Source organism: Schistocerca americana, chromosome 2, assembly GCF_021461395.2.
Source record: "Schistocerca americana isolate TAMUIC-IGC-003095 chromosome 2, iqSchAmer2.1, whole genome shotgun sequence".
Taxonomy (NCBI): domain Eukaryota; kingdom Metazoa; phylum Arthropoda; class Insecta; order Orthoptera; family Acrididae; genus Schistocerca; species Schistocerca americana.
This window is the reverse complement of record NC_060120.1, coordinates 242,616,123-242,637,167: the sequence shown is the minus strand read 5'-3', so window position 1 is coordinate 242,637,167 and position 21,045 is coordinate 242,616,123. Positions and strand designations below refer to the sequence as shown.

Genomic DNA, 21,045 nt, shown 5'->3' with positions numbered 1-21,045 from the left:
GGACATCATAGGCTGGGCAGACTGGTAAAACGCGACAGGCGGCGAACTGTGGCGGTACTAATATCAGACTTTAATGCTGGGAAGAGGACAACTGTGTCTGAACACTCAGTGCTCCGAACACTCCTAAAGCGATCGTGTGAGACCCTAGTCGCTTTATTTGTTCGTGAGACCCAGAAAATATTAGATACAGGCTCCCAGGTAGATGCCATTTTCCTTGACTTCCGGAAGGCGATCGATACAGTTCCGCACTGTCGCCTGATAAACAAAGTTAAAGCCTACGGAATATCAGACCAGCTGTGTGGCTGGATTGAAGAGTTTTTATCAAACAGAACACAGCATGTTGTTCTCAATGGAGAGACGTCTACAGACGTTAAAGTAACCCCTGGCGTTTTTACAGGGGTGTGTTATGGGACCATTGCTTTTCACAATATACAGGGTGAGTCACCTAACGTTACCGCTGGATATATTTCGTAAACCACATCAAATACTGACCGAACGTGAGGAGAGGGGCTAGTGTAATTGGTTAATACAAACCATAAAAAAATGCACGGAAGTATGTTTTTTAACACAAACCTAGGTTTTTTTAAATGGAACCCCGTTAGTTTTGTTAGCACGTCTGAACATATAAACAAATACGTAATCAGTGCCGTTTGTTGCATTGTAAAATGTTAATTACATCCGAAGATATTGTAACCTAAAGTTGAGGATTGAGTACCACTCCTCCGCTGTTCGATCGTGTGTATCGGAGAGCACCGAATTACGTAGGGATCCAAAGGGAACGGTGATGGACCTTAGGTACAGAAGAGACTGGAACAGCACATTACGTCCACATGCTAACACCTTTTTATTGGTCTTTTTCACTGACGCACATGTACATTACCATGAGGGGTGAGGTACACGTACCCACGTGGTTTCCGTTTCAATTACGGAGTGGAATAGAGTGTGTCCCGACATGTCAGGCCAATAGATGTTCAATGTGGTGGCCATCATTTGCTGCACACAATTCCAATCTCTGGCGTAATGAATGTCGTACACGCCGCAGTACATCTGGTGTAATGTCGCCGCAGGCTGCCACAGTACGTTGTTTCATATCCTCTGGGGTTGTAGGCACATCACGGTACACATTCTCCTTTAACGTACCCCACAGAAAGAAGTCCAGAGGAGTAAGATCAGGAGAACGGGCTGGCCAATTTATGCGTCCTCCACGTCCTATGAAACGCCCGTCGAACATCCTGTCAAGGGTCAGCCTAGTGTTAATTGCGGAATGTGCAGGTGCACCATCATGCTGATACCACATACGTCGACGCGTTTCCAGTGGGACATGTCCCTGCAGATGCTGCTCGCCGACCGTGGCCCGTGTTTGTTACAACACGCAACTGAACGTCGGAGGTTTCAAGCGTCAACTTTAGGTTACAATATCTCCGGATGTAATTAACATTTTACAATGCAACAAACGGCACTGCTTACGTATTTGTTTATATGTTCAGATGTGCTAACAAAACTAACGTGGTTCCATTTAAAAATCGTAGGTTAGTGTTAAGAAAACATACTTCCGTGCATTTTTGTATGGTTTGTTTTAAACAATTACACTAGCCCCTCTCCTCACGTTCGGTCTGTGGAATCGGTTCGTCAGTATTTGATGTGGTTTACGAAATATATCCAGCGGTAACGTTAGGTGACTCACCCTGTATATATAAATGACCTAGTAGATAGTGTCGGAAGTTCCATGCGGCTTTTCGCGGATGATGCTGTAGTATGCAGAGAAGTTGCAGCATTAGAGAATTGCAGCAAAATGCAGGAAGATCTGCAGCGGATAGACACTTGGTGCAGGGAGTAGCAATTTACCCTTAACATAGACAAATGTAATGTATTGCGAATACATAGAAAGAAGGATCCTTTATTGTACGATTATATGATAGCGGAACAAACAGTGGTAGCAGTTACTTCTGTAAAATATCTGGGAGTATGCGTACGGAACGATTTGAAGTGGAATGATCATATAAAATTAATTGTCGGTAAGGCGGGTGCCAGATTGAAATTCATTGGGAGAGTGCTTAGAAAATGTAGTCCGTCAACAAGGGAGGTGGTCTACAAAATACTCATTCGACCTATACTTGAGTATTGCTCATCAGTGTGGGATCCGTGCCAGGTCGGGTTGACGGAGGAGGTAGAGAAGATCCAAAGAAGAGCGGAGCGTTTCGTCACAGGGTTATTTGGTAAGTGTGATAGCGTTACGGAGATGTTTAGCAAACTCAAGTGGCAGACTCTGCAAGAGAGGCGCTCTACATCGCGGTGTAGCTCGCTGTACGGGTTTCGAGAAGGTGCGTTTCTGGATGAGGTATCGAATATATTGCTTCCCCCTACTTATACCTCCAGAGGATATCGCGAATGTAAAATTAGAGAGATTCTAGCGCGCACGGATGCTTTCCGGCATTCGTTCTTCCCGAGAACCATACGTGACTGGAATAGGAAAGGGAGGTAATAACAGTGGCACGTAAAGTGCCCTCCGCCATACACCGTTGGGTCGCTTGCGGAGTATAAATGTAGAAAGATGGGCCTCCGCAGCCGACGACCCAAGTATGTGCCAATGTTAATACGACGACATAGGGAACTGCAACTGAAAGGGCACGTGACTATCGCAATGGACGTAGGCGTAGTGGTAGAGCGTTGCATGGTCTGATGAATCCCGGGACTTTATTCCTCATACCGAGTGCGAATCGTCCTCTTCCAGGGGAACAGCCCCTTCACACCTTTACTGCGAGACGGAGACAAGCTGGCGTTGGCTCCACTATGCTCTGAAGAACATTCGCGTGGACATCCATGGGTCCAGGGGAGCTCATGCAAGCCACCATGACGGCCAAGTAGTATAGACCACGTACACCCTTTGACGGTCGTCTTCCCGACGGCAGTGCATTTTTCACAATATAATGCGCCACGGCCGGAAGTGTGACGAAGAACTTCGAGGAACACAGTGGTGAGTTCCAACTGATGTGCTGGCTCCCCTTCTCGCCAGATCTGAACCCGATCGAACGCATCTGGGATATGATTGAACGTGGCGTCAGAGCTCATCGCCCCCCTCCCCGGAATTTACGGGAATTAGGTGACTTGTGTGTGCAAATGTGGTTCCAGTTCCCTCCAGCGAGCTACCAAAGCCTCATTGCTTCCATGCCACGACGCGCCGCCGCTTGCATTCGTGGCAAAGATGGACATACCGGCTATTAGGAAGGTAGTCGTAGAGTTCTGCCTGCTCAGTGTTTGTGGATACTATCCGCAAAGTTTGTTGCGAATAGAGTTAGTAGTACAGAAGTAATACATTAAAACGTCGTGCTTGATGCTGAAGTGTTACTGCATGAACAACGAAAATGTTGTAACCTATAAAATTTTTTCCTTCATTATTTTGTAGGGATCTCAGGTAGAAAAAAAGGTTTTAAATTATTTGTAAAATTTGTTGGAAATCAGTAAATGCTGTCATTCTCAAATCTATACGGTTCATAAATCAAAGTCCTACGCCGCAGTTTCTGTCTGTTGGTTCAGGCCAATTTCAGGAACTACTGTAGACATTTTGATACTGTTTTCACAGATAGGACTCATTCACGAGGAAGATTTGTGCGTACAATTTATTATCGCTATGCACGACGATTAGTCCGGCCGTAGGTATTCAGAGGTATCCGTTCGAAGACGGAGCGAGATCGCTGCTACTCGATGAATATAGTCTGAGGGATTTGCACGCCATTAGTTACACTGCTCGAGACATATACACAGTTTCTAGTATTTATACTGGATTCTATGGTGTTAAAAACCTTTAACGTAAAAATGGCTCTGAGCGCTATGGGACTTAACTTCTGACGTCAACAGTCCCCTAGAACTTAGAACTACTTAAACCTAACTAACCTATGGACATCACACACATCCATGCCCGAGGCAGGATTCGAACCTGCGACCGTAGCGGTCGCGCGGTTCCAGACTGTAGCGCCTTCAACGTAAGATCATACCTTTTCATGAATAGATTATGACGGTATTTTCAATTTTTAAATCTGGTAAATAACTGTAATGATAATAAAAATTTGTTACCACTGGAAGCCGTTAGATACAGTCAACCTGCAGCTGGGAGTAGCTGACCTATTTAGCTACTTAGTAATGTAGATGAGAAACTGGATGAATCTGTCCGCAGAGAGCTGTCCAAGTTTCGCGACAAATAATTGTTCTGGTAGTAAAATTTGAGGAGACTTTGTTATATTGTGTGCTGTAGGATCCATGAACAAACAGCGGTCAGCTGGACCACGAAATGCTCACTTGGAAGAATACGGTGTGGGGGGTACTGGTGGACACACAGACAGCTTGTACGATGAATAATGTGCGGAAGAAGTGGGTTCAAATTATTGTGAGCCGTGAGCTCGGTTCTGTGAATTTTTGTATATCCATCCTTCTGATTGGTTTTTTGAGGGACTTCGGTCGTTCACTTGTACAATAAAATGTAACACCTATTGCTGTCATTACGATGTTTTCTGTTACATGGCTACCAGTTTCGATACTCCAGTACACCATCTTCAGACCTTAACTGATGCTGAGGGGGTTGACGCCTGTCGTATATACGATTCATCAGTGGCCAACATCAGTGAACTGTTTTTCGCAGACTACCTTAACAACCAAGTTGGTGGTTGATGTTTTAAGACACAACATCGTTGTTACAGGTAGTCTGCAAACACCAGTTCACAGATGTTGGCCACTGATGAATAGTCTATACGATTGGAGTTAACGCCTTCAGCGTCAGTTAAGGCCTGAAGATGATGCACTGAAGCATCGAAACTGGTGGCTATATAGTAAATAACATCGTAGTGACGGCTGTAGGTGTTCCAATTTATTACACAGTCCCGTGAATGGTTTGTACTGACAATGAGACAGCGCCTACTTGTCATCACCGATTTCGTCCAAAGTTATAGTGTATGCATGACTTGGCCAGAAATAAAAGTGGCAGAAGTGAGAGCTCCAGATGACCACGCGTTTAGAAAAAAATAGCATTTCTGGATCAGGTCGGGTGAGGCATGAGTCATTTATGTTAGCACGGTCTTCAGGCTGTGATTGGCATAGAGGGAAAAGCACAGAAAATTATATTGAAGGTAGAGTCGCTATCCACGAACTTCTTCTTCATTTTCAGTTTTTACGTTACACTGCAAATAAACCGAAATAATGCTGAATATATTGTATTTATTAATATTATCATAAACTGCGTGACAAGGAAAGGCAAAGGAAAATCTGGATTTGTAAATAAATTACCAGGAAGAGACCGTAAGACGTACAAGAGAATTTCGTTCCAGTATATGAAATTAGATACTTTTATTATATATTTATTATATATTTCCTTGAAAGGGTGGACAGATCATTAGAGTGACTCGTGAATTAGTGTAGAACACAACTTTTTATATGACATGCGCCTCGAAGGCTCCAAATGACATCCAAGATTACAATATGTTTTATTTGTCACCAAACCACCTTGTCTTTTGTTTTCATTCTTGGAGAGTGTGGTTGCTCTTTGATGGTCAAGCCACCGCCAAGTCGCGACGCCAAAACAAAAAAGGCCCCGCCCACTGCAAGTGAAACCATTTACTTGTCATCACACCTTGTCTTTTCTTGTATTCCACACCTCCCGTTTAATGTCTGCACGTAAGAAAACAAACACCCACGCACAATATATTTTCCGCGACTTACTCCCTACTCAATATTATTCGGCCGCGAACATATTCCCTCGTTCAATACAAGGAGTGTGAAATGTCGTTTGCCTAAACGGCGTGTAACACTTCAGGACTTGATTAGGTCCTTCGTGGAAGGGCTCGGTGCGACGCAGCGATTTCGAGACTAAGCCCACGGATCGTAAGAAACATATGGGTCACAAAACAGTCTGCCTCTGAACTGTCGATCAAGACGCGATACTAGTGTAGCGTCAAGGCCTTAGACATATAAGGAACCCATTGCAGAGAAAGCGCGGGAGCCGGGCAGTACGTCCACTCGGTAAACCAGCTTTCTAGAGCACTGCAGTTACTGCAATACACCATTCTCCACGTGGGTACGACGTCTCGCAGAGATACTGCTATACGCGCTCTGTAAGAACACGCTCGGCGAGGTTGCTGGTTGGAGTAGCCGAAACGATAAAAAATCAAATGACGTTAACTGCTATTGACTGGTTTCCGGTCTCCACAAACACTACATAGCAGACAACACCATGTTTAGTATACGTCTACAAAGGCAGAAGTGACGCGATGGTGGATTCCGAAAACATCACCCAAGCGAAATCCAAATCGCACTTCACCCTCACGACATTCTAAAAGACATAGATGTAAGGAGCCAAATTAGATGCAGTATTTGTTGATTTCCGAAAAGTATGCGATATAGCATAGCTCCTTCTCATTTTAATCATAGCACGAACAAGTGGTTTCGAACGAAATTTGTGACTATACTGTGGATTCCTCTTTAGGGAAGATGCAGAATCTCGTCGTATATGGAGTCATCGATAGATGTACAAATAAGGTCAGACGTGGCCCAGGGAAGTGTGTTAGGATCCTAGCAGTCATACTGTGCGATATTCGGTTGGTGCATAAGTTCAGGGCTTTTTTTTTTTTTTTTTTTTTTTTTTTTTTTTTTTTTTTTTTTTTTTTTTTTTGCTGTGGGTTGTTTGTCAATTGTCATTTTTGATTTGTAGTTAAATGTTTCTATTTGAGTTTGCATTTTGTCATTTGGAGATGGTGAGTAGAGCTGTGCGCGCTAGGAAATGGTGTGCCAAGTGGAGAAATCGGTACATTTCTGGCATATTCTTCTGTTTGAGTTCAGTGCAGGGATGACAGCAGCGGAAGCAGTCAGAAACATTTTCGCCGTTTATGGGGTAATGCCATTGGACAGAGGACTCAAAAAAAAAAAAAAAAAAGCACTCCGTCTTCAGGCCACGAGTGGCCTACCGGGAACATCCGACCGCCGTGTCATCCTCAGTGGATGATGCGGATAGGAAGGGCGTGGGATCAGCGCACCGCTCTTCCGGTCGTTATGATGGTATTCTTGACCTAAGCCGCTATTAGTCGGTCGAGTAGCTCCTCAACTGGCATCACGAAGCTGAGTGCACCCCGAGAAATGGCAACAGCGCACGGCGGCCTGGATGGTCACCCATCAAAGTGCCGGCCACGCCCGACAGCTCTTAACTTCGGTAATCTCACGGGAACCGGTGTATCCACTGCGGCAAGGCCGTTGCCCCATTGGACAGAGCAGGGCAAGAAAATTATTTTCCCGTTTTAAGGAGAAACGTTTGGACATTAGTGACTCATCACGTTCAGGAAAACCTTTGGGGTTTGATGAAGGTCGTTTAAACGCATTAATCCACAATGATCCACGTCAGCGTACTCGAGATCTGACCAATGTGATGAACTGTGATCGTTCTACCATTGTACAACATTTGTGTGCAATGGGGAACGTTCAAACATCGGGTATAGGGGCATCGCATGCTCTACGCCAAAATCACAAAAATCACCTGTTAGTCATGTGTTTATCTCTGCTTGCTCGTCATCAATTGGCTCGTGGACAGCACCCACCATTCCTGTTCTGTATCGTTATTGGTGCCGAGAAATTTTTGCTTATGCAAGCATAAGGAAAAGAAAGGACTGGTCCAGGCCAGAGAAAGGAGAAGAACTGCGCATACCGACAAAACGTAATGTTATGTATCTGGTGGAACAGCGAGGGTGCGGTGTACTAAGAATTGCTTCCACCATGCTGATGAAATTTGCTGTCAACAACTAAGGCGTCATGCAAACGCAATCCAAGCACAACGTCCAAGAAAAGTGAATGAAGTGATGCTACTCCACAATAACACCTGCCCGTATTCTGCTAGATTGACGAAAATCACTGTACAGGAGTTGCGTTGAGAAGCCATTCCGTTACCACCTTATTCACCTGATATTGCACCCACAGATTTTCACCTGTTCAGCTTGCCGTCGAGCAACCTTCAAGGAACTTCCTTTCCGGGCGAAAAAGCGCTCCGAACATGGCTCTACAAGTTTTTCTCCTCAAAACCACGTGATTTCTACAGCTATGAAATCGAAAATTTACCCCTGTGTAGGCATACTGTTAAAAATAACGAAGGAGAATACATTATTGACGACTAAAGTCTGTTATGTGTGACTGTTGTGTGTATTAAACTTACGAATAAACGCTACGAGCTAATGCAGCAACCCAGTATATTAATCACCTGACCGACAATACCAATATTACTATAAGACTGTTTCGAGATGATGCATTTATCTACAGGGTGATTCCGTGATGAAGTTAGAAACTTTCAGGCATGACGGAGAAGGATAAATATATGTCTGAGGTAAGCAACCCTGATCAGGAAACGACCAAGTCGAAGTTATATGCGAAAACCATTCTGATACCTGTGGTAGCGGAGTAACGTGCCGGTACAGTTATAGCTAAGCTCGTGGGGTAGGCTACTTTCAGAGATGGTAGCATGGACCAAAACGGGAAAGAAATGTCTAGTAAAAATGGGCTCTAAAACGCTTACATTAACAAATGGTTCAAATGGCTCGGAGCGCTATGCGACTTAACTTCTGAGGTCATCAGTCGCTTAGAACTTAGAACTAATTAAACCTAACTAACCTAAGGACATCACACACATCCATGCCCGAGGCAGGATTCGAACCTGCGACCGTAGCGGTCGCTCGGTTCCAGACTGTAGCGCCTAGAACCGCACGGCCACTCTGGCCGGCCTTACATTAACAGTTACGGACACGGAAGAGGTATGTTTCCCGGAAGCGAAGAAGAACAAATGCTCATAGTTCTTGAGGCATGCATTTTAGACCGCATATTTAGTAGGCAGTTTTTTCTTGTTCTGGTCAATACTACAACCTCTGAAGGTTGCCTACGCTATAATTTTAGCAGCAACATTACCGTTACATGTAGCTTTCAACTCGGTCGTTTTCGAACCGGGATACCTTACCTCAAATTTTGAAACCATCATCGTCCCCGAAAGTTTGTGACATCATTACGAAATCATCCTATATGGTGAAGTACTGTCTGAAAATAGCTGCACAAATATTCAGTCAGATCTTGACAATAGTACAAAGTCGTGCAAAGAGTGGTAAATTGCTTTAGTATACAGAAATTTAAACTGTGGGCTTCACAAAACGCGAAAAAGTTGTATCCTATGACTAGAGTGTCAGTAAGTCGCAAATGGAATTAGTCAAATCACACAAACTACCTGTGCGTAACAATTTGTAAGGATATGAAATGCAATGATCACAAAGGCTCAGTCGTAGATGAAGCAAGTAGCAAGCTTCGGTTAACTGGCAGGATAGTAGGAGAGTGCAATCAAGGAAATTGCTGACAAAACATTTGTCTGCAGGATCTACATGAAACAGGGCTAACAGTGGATAAATTTCGTTCACAAAGAAGTGCGCCACGAATTTTAGCAGATTTGTTTAACCCATAGGAAAGCATCACGGGAATTCTGAAGGCAGAAGCCTGAAGATTTACGTCAACTATCTCGTGAGAGGCTACTTACGAAGCTCAAAAATCTAGAACAAGTTGGGGCAAATAAAAGTGTCTAGAGAACAGAGTTCCAGGTAACAAAGAAACACAGGAAATACAGAACTAACCTGACTGTAACAGATGTTGGAACTGACCACCGTCCGTCTCTTGGCCCTTTTGGGCCCTGGTCAGCAAGTTGCTGAAGCCGGATCGAAACTGGACTGCTGGAATTGCTGCAGTCTGATCCGAAATGTTGTGCTGCATTTCTTGAAGACTATGAGGGTTGTTGCGATACATCTCAAACCTGAGGGCTCCCCACACAAAGTAATCGCACACTGACAGATCAGGTGACCTGGGTGGCCGCGACTAGACTGACCTCTGCTAACACCTCAGTCAGGCGTGAAGGTAACACAATTGTGCTCCAAGGTTCGGCCGGCTGTATGGGCAGTTGCTCCATCCTGTAAGTGTAGGTCTTTCATTCCTCCGTTAATGCTGACACAAATGGTTTCATTATCGTATCCACTCGTCTGGGACACTTTTATTTGTCCCATCCGGTAGTAAGTGACGAATCTAGGAATATTCTACAATTCACTACACATCGCTCCTGTACGGTTCACGAAGACAAGGACAAATTACAGCAGGTCTAGAGGCATTTAACCAGTCATTCCTCCCGCGCTCCGTGCGGGAATGGAACAAGAACCTACTACGTAACAGGAGACAGGAGGAGGTTAGTGTTTAACGTCCCGTCGACAATGAGGTCATTAGAGACGGAGCACAAGCTCGGATTAGGGAAGGATGGGGAAGGAAATCGGCCGTGCCCTTTCAAAGGAACCATCCCGACATTTGCCAGAAACGATTTATGGAAATCACGGAAAACCTAAATCAGGATGGATGGACGCGAGTTCGAACCGTTGTACTTCCACATGCGAGTCCAATGTGCTAACCACTGCCCCACCCCTCGCCGGCCGCGGTGGTCTAGCGGTTCTAGGCGCTCAGTCCGGAGCCGCGCGACTGCTACGGTCGCAGGTTCGAATCCTGCCTCGGGCATTGATGTGTGGGCTGTCCTTAGGTTAGTTAGGTTTAAGTAGTTCTAAGTTCTAGGGGACTGATGACCGCAGATGTTACGTCACATAGTGCTCAGAGCCGTTTGAACGCCCCACCCCTCTCGGTCAACCTACTACGTGGCACTGTGGGAAGTACCCTCTGCACAGCACATCACAATGATTTTCAACGTAAATGTAGAGAACTGTCACAGAAATGTTTTGAGTAAGTGATTTTTCAAATTATCATATTTACTGATTTGCTAGATGCTTGACCACTGTGCTGTCGACAAGGTAAAGTAGCTAGCTACCGCTAAGCAATAAATAATGATCAAATTAATTCGATTCATATCGGTTTAGCTACTTCCGTCAGCCACCTCGTAGACGTAGAGATCGCGCGTATTGTATTTGCTGACACAATAAGCAGCGAATAGGGGACGGAGTGTCACTTATATGATACGCAGGCTGGAGTGGCACTCATTAAAACAAAGGAGTTTTTGGTTGCCGCGAGATCTTTTCATGAAATAATGCGAAAATATTTTGTTGATACCTACCTATATAGCGAGAAATGACCATTTTATTTAAAGAAATCAGAGCTCGCAGAGAAAGTGTTCGTTTTTTCAGTGCGCTGTTCGGAAATAGACCGGTAGAAAAATAGTCTGAAAGCGGTTGGATGAAGCCTCTGCCAAGGGCTTATCTTGGAATTGCAGAATAGCCATTAGCTGTAGATGTTGACAGCTGAATTACTGTAGGAGAATGCATGCATACTTTTTTCAACAAGGTGCCTAAATTACTCTAGGCGAATGTGTGCGTGGTTCATTCAACCAGCCCGTGGAAAATTTATTTCCCATCATGTCCAACTCTACTTGTGCTTCGTCTTTAACAGACTTAGTGTAAGCGGGATCTTAAACTCTAACCCTCCTTATTGTTCATTTATTTACTACGTCAAGATGTTACTGAGAGGGAATAGAGTGATAGTTTTCGACTTCCAGATGTTACTATTTGTAGCTTACTCTGGTAGGTTTGATGGTGGCTTTAAATATCTTCACACAATCGCGTTAGGCAGTTGTAAATCAAAATTGTTGGATGTGAGGTCCGCCAGTTACGGAAAACACCGTTTTTCGTCAGTACCCAAACATGTTTCGGCACCACTGTGCCATCATCAGTGGGTTTCCGTTTTTATTTATTCTGTAATGTGAACATTTTTTGTTAAATGATTATAAAATTATGTTCATCTTTAGTTCAAACAATAGACCGTTTCTTTTTGTAAATACCTTTACATTTGGTGTGCATGAATTTTCTGGATCACTTGTGTGTTAATTACTACAGGTAGCTTGTCATCTGCAGCCAAACGATGTTGATGAGAAAGTTTTTTGCTGGAAGTTAACCAATCTTCTAGAATGTAATTCAGTTTGTCGCGATGTCTTCGCGCCTATGTTCGTTTTTACTTCTGTTTTTGTGTGGCAAGCACTTCCATTCTCCGCATCATGCTGAGATGTTGTGATGCACACGTAACTATAACAAGTATTTTTCACAAATAACGATCTATTCTTTGAACTAAAGATGCACATAATTTTATAATCATTTAACAAAAAGTTCACATTACGGAATAAATAAAAACGAAAACCCACTGATGATGGCACAGTGGTGCCGAAACATGTTTGGGTACTGAGAAAAAACGGTGTTTTCCGTAACTGGCGGACCTCACATCCAACAATTTTAATTCCAAACACGGCCAACACAAGGAGCTGCAAATCAAAATGATGAATAGTTGTGACTCATTCTCGAATTTCGTATCATCTACTCTGCTTATAAGCGTTAACGCTGTAAGCGACTTCTTAGCTGAGTTTTTAACTTTCACGTTCAGATGGAGGTCATCATTGTTTGCGTCACGTGAGAGGAGGATGCAGAGCTGGATGTCAGCTAGATTAGGTCACCTTACTGAAAGACACATGTGGTGTGATTTATACTTCAGTAATGCAGCACATTTCATCGGCTGGGACAGGAGTCATCTGTCACAGTATGAGTGTAACATCACTGGTAACCTACGATCAACAAAGTTATTTAAGCCAAACAGCACAGTGCAATACTGTATGCGGAAGTCGCTGAAGTGATTTCCGATCATAAGACGTACTGGGCTTAAATCCCACTACTACTATCCGTGATAAAAGATCTCAGGTGTATAATGGGATGTTTCACTAACCCAATTGTCTCCCATACTCTTAAGTGCCGGTATGTTTCCTTCACTTATACTACGCCTAGTTTCCTGCTTCAAAATTTTATGGCTGTTACATTGTTACGACTTCAATGAAATCTCTGCTGACGGTACATGGAAATGAGTAAGACTTATTTAGTGATTGTGTTACTGAACTAAATTGTTCTCGGTTCTCATGCTACGTCAGATTTGTAAGAAACTCACTCTGTAATGTTAGTCTCCATCATGTTGGACAGGATGCAAGAAACTGACAGAAATATAGCTGAATTTACGTTAATGCTTAACGATCTGTTAGGAATTGTTGGACGACAAGAGAATGTATGTTGGCGGTACTATACACAGCCAGATATTGGTAAGGTGTGACCCTCGGCAACGTATTTTGTGAAGAAGCTTGCGTTGGTCGAGTTGAAACATGTCAAAATAAAGGAAAGTTGCATGCGATTTGTTGCTTCTCTATAGTTTTAATCTAAAGTATTTATCCATTGTAATGTTGAATTCTAATGGATAACACGTGTACATACACTGCCTCTGTTCACTTGGAAATTTTAGTTAAATAATTTTTGATGCACACTCTAGACGATACTCACCGAAACATTTCACCCAAAACTGAAACAAATCGGAGAGGGAACTGAAAAATAACTGGGAGGAATAATAAAAATCTAAGAGGTTATCGTCTGCGATGAAGCCACGCACATCAATTGAATCACATATACAACATCTGCATCTTACAGTTTTTTCTCTTAATTGCTGATAGAACTCTACGTGATGCGTCTCTACTCATTAAAACAAAAGAATTTTTCGCATGTGAGCAATAACCCTTCAATTGTGGTAGTTGTCGTTTACAGCATACTGTGTTGTTATCACTTCACTCCCACTAACAGTAAACGCACTTAAGTACGCCTCAGAAGCGTCTGAACTAAGTGCTGTTCTAAAGAAAAGCATTATGTCACACTACGTTACGACAAAGATACTAGCCCATTACTGCTAGTAGTGGTAAAGTAATGCACTCGTAATCGGTGTGAAGTAGGTTCAGATCCCAGTCTGCGAATACTCATAGGACCTATTTGCCGTGTCCTTCAACCTCTGGTGACGAAATATTGTTCTTGTGTATAGTGAATCTATGTGTAAGGTGGTCATGTCATTTGGTTTTTGTATGTCATCGATATGCACATCAAAGAGAGAGCAAGTTACGTTACTGTCTTTTCATGGCACATTATTTTCCTCTGCGCAGTCTGATACGTTCTTAGTTGAAGGGTGGTAGGTGATGGACGTATTCTGTAGTGCTGTGTTGACTTGTTATGGTAGCTGTTAGATGAAGAAAGATTTGTTGTAAAGGACAGCAAGGATGAATATAATGTACGTATCGAAAGGGATATAAATTTTGAATATTTTTTTTTTAAAAAAAAGACTGAGGTAAGACTGCAGCACTGCACATGATTATTGTCAACTAGTTCACTTGCTCAGAGCTGAGAGAAAGACCATCCCACTTCTCAGAGTTATGCATTAACGTACACTACTGGCCATTAAAGTTACTACACCAAGAAGAAATGCAGATGATAAACGGGTATTCATTGGACACATATATTATACTAGAACTGACATGTGATTACATTTTCACGCAATTTGGGTGCATAGATCCTGAGAAATCAGTACCCAGAACAACCACCTCTGGCTGTAATAACGGCCTTGATACGCCTGGGCATTGAGTCAAACAGAGCTTGGATGGCGTGTACAGGTACAGCTCCCCATGCAGCTTCAACACGATACCACAGTTCATCAAGAGTTGTGACTGGCCTTTTGTGACGAGCCAGTTGCGCGGCCACCATTGACCAGACGTTTTCAGACGATTTCTGCCTACTACTAACCGATTGAAAGCTGCTGATTGTTTGGAATAAGCTAATGTTGTTAACAACAAACGATATTAAAGAAAATATATATTGAAAGGCCCAGTGTCAGAAATCCCCAACTTCTCAACAGGGCTCAAGAACTGGTTCGCGAACTTCTACCGGACTCTCCGTCTCTGAGACAAAAATACCCTTTGCGAATGGGAACAGTTAACCCAGAATAAAATCCAAAATGTCATAAGCGAATGAAAATAAGCAAAGTAGACTAGTTTCCGTGCTGCACTATCACCTACTGTAGATATTCTTCTAATGGTAAATATAGCAGCAATGGGTTTTTCAAAAAGATTCTGAACATGGGCTTTCCATGACATATTGCCATCCATCTATCTGAACACCTAGGAATTTGGACCGTTGAGACTCAGTAAACACGTGCCATTCTGTGTAATTAAAATGTCATTTTTGGCTGAACTGTATGTTAGAAACCGTAATAACCGAGTATTACTGTGATTTAACATGTTTCATTTCTGCACGCATGAACAAGTCTTGAACTACACTACTTGATACACTGCCTATATGGCCCTCGACATCCTTCATTATCAAACTATTATCATCAGCAGAAATATTATGGAATCACTTGTTATATATGGCCCAACTTGTCTAGTATTTTTCTATTATCAACACAATCAAGCGCCGTAGTGAAATTAAAAAAAGACGCCTATGGACTATCTGTTTAATCCAGCCAGTGCCGCACGGACAAAAGAGAATATGGCATTTGCAGCACTTCAACCAGTTCTGAAACCAAACTATTTGCTTGACAACACTTAAAAATATACGCAGACATCTCCGTTGCTCACAGAGATTCGATAACAATGTTAGAAATAGTGGCATGTATCTGTGCAGTGTAGCGATCAAGGAAAGTTACTTTGCCTGCATAATACTGTGTAATTTAATTCTTACAAAACTCATTGACTGATTCTTATGTACTGCTTGTCAATTTGTTAGTTAGTATGATGAGGGAGAGAAAAATGCAAAGCCGAGACTCGCAATTTGTGACTGTATTACTTCTGGAGCGCAACAGCGTCGTATACATGTCGAACAAACGCCAGCGGAATGATGGCGCTAATACAAAGACATTTGTGCGTTGTGTAAATTACTCTGGGAACTACGAGAGCGAATGCCCCTAGACGAACCAAGAAACAGGATTTTTCTTGCTACATTCATTTTACATAGTGGCCATCGTAGCAAAATTAGAGATATTAGAGCTTTATACGGTGGCAGATTTTTCTTCGCGTTCACCAATACCCAAGAAAGAAAATAGGAGTAATCCGCCGAATTACAGACCCAAATCGCTAATGTCGATTTGCAGTAGGATTTTGGAACACGTAATGTGTTCGAACGTTATGAGTTACGTCGAAGGAAACGATTTATTAACAAATAGCCAACATGAATTCAGAAAGCATCGTTTTTGTGAAACACAACTAGCTCTTTATTCTCACGAAGTAATAAGTGCTATTGACAGGGGATGTCGGACTGATTCCACATGTTTAGATTTCCAGAAGGCTTTTTTTGACACCGTACGTCACAAGCGACTTCTAATGAAATTGCGTGCCTATGGACTATCGTCCAGGTTGTGCGACTGGATTCGTGATTTCTTGTTAGAAAGGTAACAGACGTAGTAGCTGACGGAAAGTCATCGACTAAAAGAGAAGTAATATCTGCCGTTCCTCAAGAAAGTGTTAACGCCCTCTGCTGTTCCTGATTTTCATAAACGGTTTAGTCGACAATCTGAGTAACTCTCTTAGGTTGTTTGCAGATGATGCTGTCATTTACCGTCTGGTAAAGTCATCAGATGACCAAAACGATTTCAAAAATGATTTATGTAAGATGTCTGTATGGTGCTAAAAGTGGCAATTGGCCCTGAATAAAGAAAAGTGTGAAGTTTCCAGAATGAAATTTTCTCTCTGCAGCGGAGTGTGCGCAGATATGAAACTTCCTGGCAGATTAAAACTGTGTGCCGGACCGAGACTCGAACTCGGGACCTTTGCCTTTCGCGGGCAAGTGCTCTACAAAGCACTTCGTAGAGCCCTTGCCCGCAAAAGGCAAAGGTCCCGAGTTCGAGTCTCGGTCCGGCACCCAGTTTTAATCTTCCAGGAAGTTTCAGGCGTGAAGTTATTCATATGAGTACTAAAAGAAATCTGCTAAATTTGGATTACGCGGTAAGTCACACAAATCTGAAGGCTGTAAATTCAACTAAATACTGAGGGATTACAATTACAAATAACCTAAATTGGAACGATCACATAGACAATGTTGTGAGTACAGCAAACCAAAGACTGAGATTCATTGGCAGAACACTTAGAAGGTGCACCAGGTCTACTAAAGAGACTGCTTACACCACGCTTGTCCGCCAAATTCTGGAGTATTGCTGTGCGGCGTGGGATCCGCATCAGGTAGGACTGACGGATGACATCGAAAAAGTTCAAAGAAGGGCAACTAGTTTTCTATTTTCGCGAAATAGGCGAGATAGTGCCACAGACATGATACGTGATTTGGAATGGCAATCATGAAATCAAATGCGTTTTTCAAATGTTCAAATGTGTGTGAAATCTTATGGGACTTAATTGCTAAGGTCATCAGTCCCTAAGCTTTCACACCACTTAACCTACATTATTCTAAGGACAAACACACACACCCACGCCCGAGGGAGGACTCGAACCTCCGCCGGGACCAGCCGCATAGCCCATGACTTCAGCGCCTTAGACGGCTCGGCTAATCCCGCGCGGCAAACGCGTTTTTCATTGCGACGGAATCTTCTCATGAAATTCCAATCAGCAGTTTTCTCCTCCGATTGCGAAAACATTCTATTGGCACCCACCTACACAAGGAGAAATGATTATCACGATAAACTAAGAGAAATCAGCGCTCGCACAGAAAAATTTAAGTGATCTTTTTTCCCGCGTGCCGTTCGAGAGTGTAAAGGTAGAGACTGCTTGAAGGTGGTTCACTGAACCCTCTGCAATAAACTTAATTGTGAATTCCGGAGCAATAATGTAGATGTAGATGTGTATGAAGATGTAGAGCATCGGCGAAATGAATAAGAGGCAAAATGTTCGTGCTAAACTATTTACTCTCTTTCACCGTGCCTCAGCGAACATAAATGTGGCTTGAGAATGCGAGAGATCTGCCTCTTCACGAAAATTTGCATCTTGAAATCAATTCTTTAACTAGTGACACACACACACAGCACTTAAACGGAGATAGGAAAACTAGGAAGCAATTAGCTGCTTGAAGCAGCAATACTGATGTACTTGGAGAAATAGATAACAAAAGAAAAGTGTTTCACAACATTACCAGTGATACCGGGTCGCGAAAGAGTAGCGTCTTAAGCGGAGAGCACACTGCACGGACGTCCACTCGGCGCAGGAGGTTAACGCTGACTGAGGCCAGTCGTGGCTGGCAACCGGTTCGGACCTCTGAATTGCGTTCGCGGCGGGGCGCTAGTGCGCATGCGCAAAGGATTGCGTGCGTCGCGACGCGATGAGATGCGGCGCGAAGGACGCCGCTCCACCTGCTGCGCGTCCCGATACTCTGATATCTGAGGGGCGGGGCGCCGGGGGGTGGTGTGGAGTGGGGGATGCGGAAATTCCCCGCGCGTCTGCGACGATGCGAAGAGTGTTTTGGTTGGATCGCTTTCAGGGTTCCCATTGCCGCCGCAGGCGCGGAAGAGGGAAGACTGCTTTCGCGTTATCGCGGCGTCCCGGCAAGGAAAAAGAAGTTCACCGTCGTACCTCAGGAGTCTCTAGCCGCTGCAGGGGTGGAGGCGGCTGTTGACTCATCCACACTCCGGAATGCTGAGTTTGGATGGGGGGAAAGACGTAGCTTCCTGCGAACCATCTCTGAAACGTATTTTCTTTCTCATGTTTAGCTTCTACAAAATTTAACAAGGAGTGACTTTTTCCTTTAGTGCTACTTCTCCTCCTTCTTTTAGTCTTGCACATCTCACGATCACTTTATTTAGGATCAGCTTAATTTTCTTTGTGCTTGTCCAGTATTCTTTAATTCTCATACTATGCAACATTCTTCGCTCTTCTGTCCATGATGATTTTTCCCTGGATCTAATTCTGTCCTGAATTCCTGTTTGTTGTTGTGGTCTTCAGTCCAGAGACTGGTTTGATGCAGCTCTACCCTGAGCGAGCTTCTTCATCTCCCAGTACCTACTGCAACCTACAGCCTTTTGAATCTGTTTAGTGTATTCATCACTTGGTCTCCCTCTACGATTTTTGCACTCCAGCCGGCCGGGGTGGCCGAGCGGTTCTAGGCGCTTCAGTCTGGAAACGCGCGACCGCTACGGTCGCAGGTTCGAATCCTGCCTCGGGAATGGATGTTTGTGATGTCCTTAGGTTAGTTAGGATTAAGTGGTTCTAAGTTCTAGGGGACTGATGACCTCAGAAGTTAAGTCCCATAGTGCTCAGAGCCATTTGAATCATTTTTTTACCCTCCACGCTGCCCTCCAATAGCAAATTGGTGATCCCTTGATGCCTCAGAATATGCCCTACCAACCGATCCCTTCTTCTAGTTAAGCTGTGCCATAAACTACTCCTCTTCTCTCCAATTCTATTCAATATCTCCTCATTAGTTATGTGATCTACCCATCTAATCTTCAACATTTTTCTGTAGCGCCACATTTCAAAAAGTTTCTATTCTCTTCTTGCCTAAACTATTTATCGTCCACGTTTCACTTCCTCACGTGGCTACACTCCATACAAATACTTTAAGAAACGACTTCCTGACACTTAAATCTATACTCGATGTTAACAAATTTTTCTTCTTCAGAAACGCTTTCTTTGCCATTGCCAGTCTACATTTTATATCCTCTCTACTTCGACCATCATCAGTTATTTTGCTCCCCAAATAGCTAAACTCATTTACTACTTTAAGCGTCTCATTTCCTAATCTAATTCCCGCAGCATCACCCGATTTAATTCGACTACATTCCATTATCCTCGTTTTGCTTTTCCTGATGTTTATCTTACATCCTCCTTTCAAGACGCTGTCCATTCCGTTTAACTGCTCTTCCAGGTCCTTTGCTGTCTCTGACAGAATTACAATGTCATCGGCAAACCTCAAAGTTTTAATTTCTTCTCCATGGATTTTAATACCTACTCCGAATTTTTCTTTGTTTCCTTTACTGCTTGCTCAGTACACAGACTGAATAACATCGGGAATAGGCTACAACCCTGTCTCACTCCCTTCCCAACCACTGCTTCCCTTTAATGCCCCTCGACTCTTATAACTGCCATCTGGTTTCTGTACAAATTGTAAGTAGCCTTTCGCTCCCTGGATGCCTATGCATTCTGAATTCTTTGTTTCAGAGTCACTATGCTGTAAATCTGTTTCCTGTATTCTCATTTCTTCCAGATCGATTTGTACCTTCAGATCGATTTGCACCTCTTAGATCGAGCATACTTTGGTTCTCTTCTTCAGAAGAAACTGGGTTGTTTGATGTGCCAGTCTCCCTGGATTATTCTAAGACTGTGACCGAAGAACATGGTCCTTCCTTTCCTGGTGGTGTCCGAGGTATTCCTTATCTGGCTATACAGCTCTTCATCCGATCTTCTACACTGACCCTCTCCTGTTCTTATAGGTCCTAATGTCTTTCTGAGTAACCTTCATTCAACAAGCTCTGGCCTCGTAAGTTATCCTGTTCTTACAAGATTCAGACATTATGCTGCATATAGCGTTTCAGGGTGGTTGACTGTCTCAGTTCTACATTCATTGAAATGTTCTTATTGTAGCCATTCATAGTTTCTTTGCTAAACTCATCTCGGTTATCTGTGTCCACATGGCTTCTTTTTCAGCCAGACAAATTTCTGTTCACTCTCCTAGACATTCAGCTATATCTATTCTACGAATTTTTTCTCCTTCTGTTATCATTCCTGCTAGGACCTGTCGTGATGTTCGTGATACGCTATGTTACCTCGACAGGGATCCGTAGACGTGATTTAGCTGTTTACGTCGGTAGTTCGACGGTTTAAGTAGCAAACCTTTGTAACATTACAATACCGTCTGCGGAAGTGTTTCACTCCAAGATATACAATAACAATGGAGCTGGTTAAATAGCTGGGCAACTGAGACCAAATAAATACCCAATAAAAATGCTTTTTAAGCGACAAAAAATATATGAAGGTGAGGTGAAAAATTCTAAACATGGACTGTATTTTTAGATGAAAATTGCATATCACTTCCAATGTAGTCCTCTTTTCTTTATTCATGCGCTCTGAATACCAGCACGGCTGATAATTACCGTCCACAAGAATCCCCAAACAGGATAACTAACAACGATAGCTTCCATCTAAAACATGTAACAACAAATACGGCAAGAAAAGCAATAATGAGAATCTCTTCTGATGCAATAGGCAACGACAGTATCGGTATAACCATGATT

The 21,045-nt window shown here is 43.2% G+C and overlaps 1 protein-coding gene across 1 annotated transcript in view; it reads right to left on the bottom strand.

The window, feature by feature from the left end:
• The window catches only part of LOC124595322, a 109,203-nt gene extending 91,170 nt beyond the window's left edge, over positions 1-18,033 (bottom strand). The window contains exon 1 of the mRNA XM_047134022.1: positions 17,952-18,033. The gene's annotated coding sequence lies outside the window, so the exon portion shown is untranslated. The remainder of the gene's footprint in view (positions 1-17,951) is intronic.
• Positions 18,034-21,045: the final 3,012 nt, after the last annotated feature.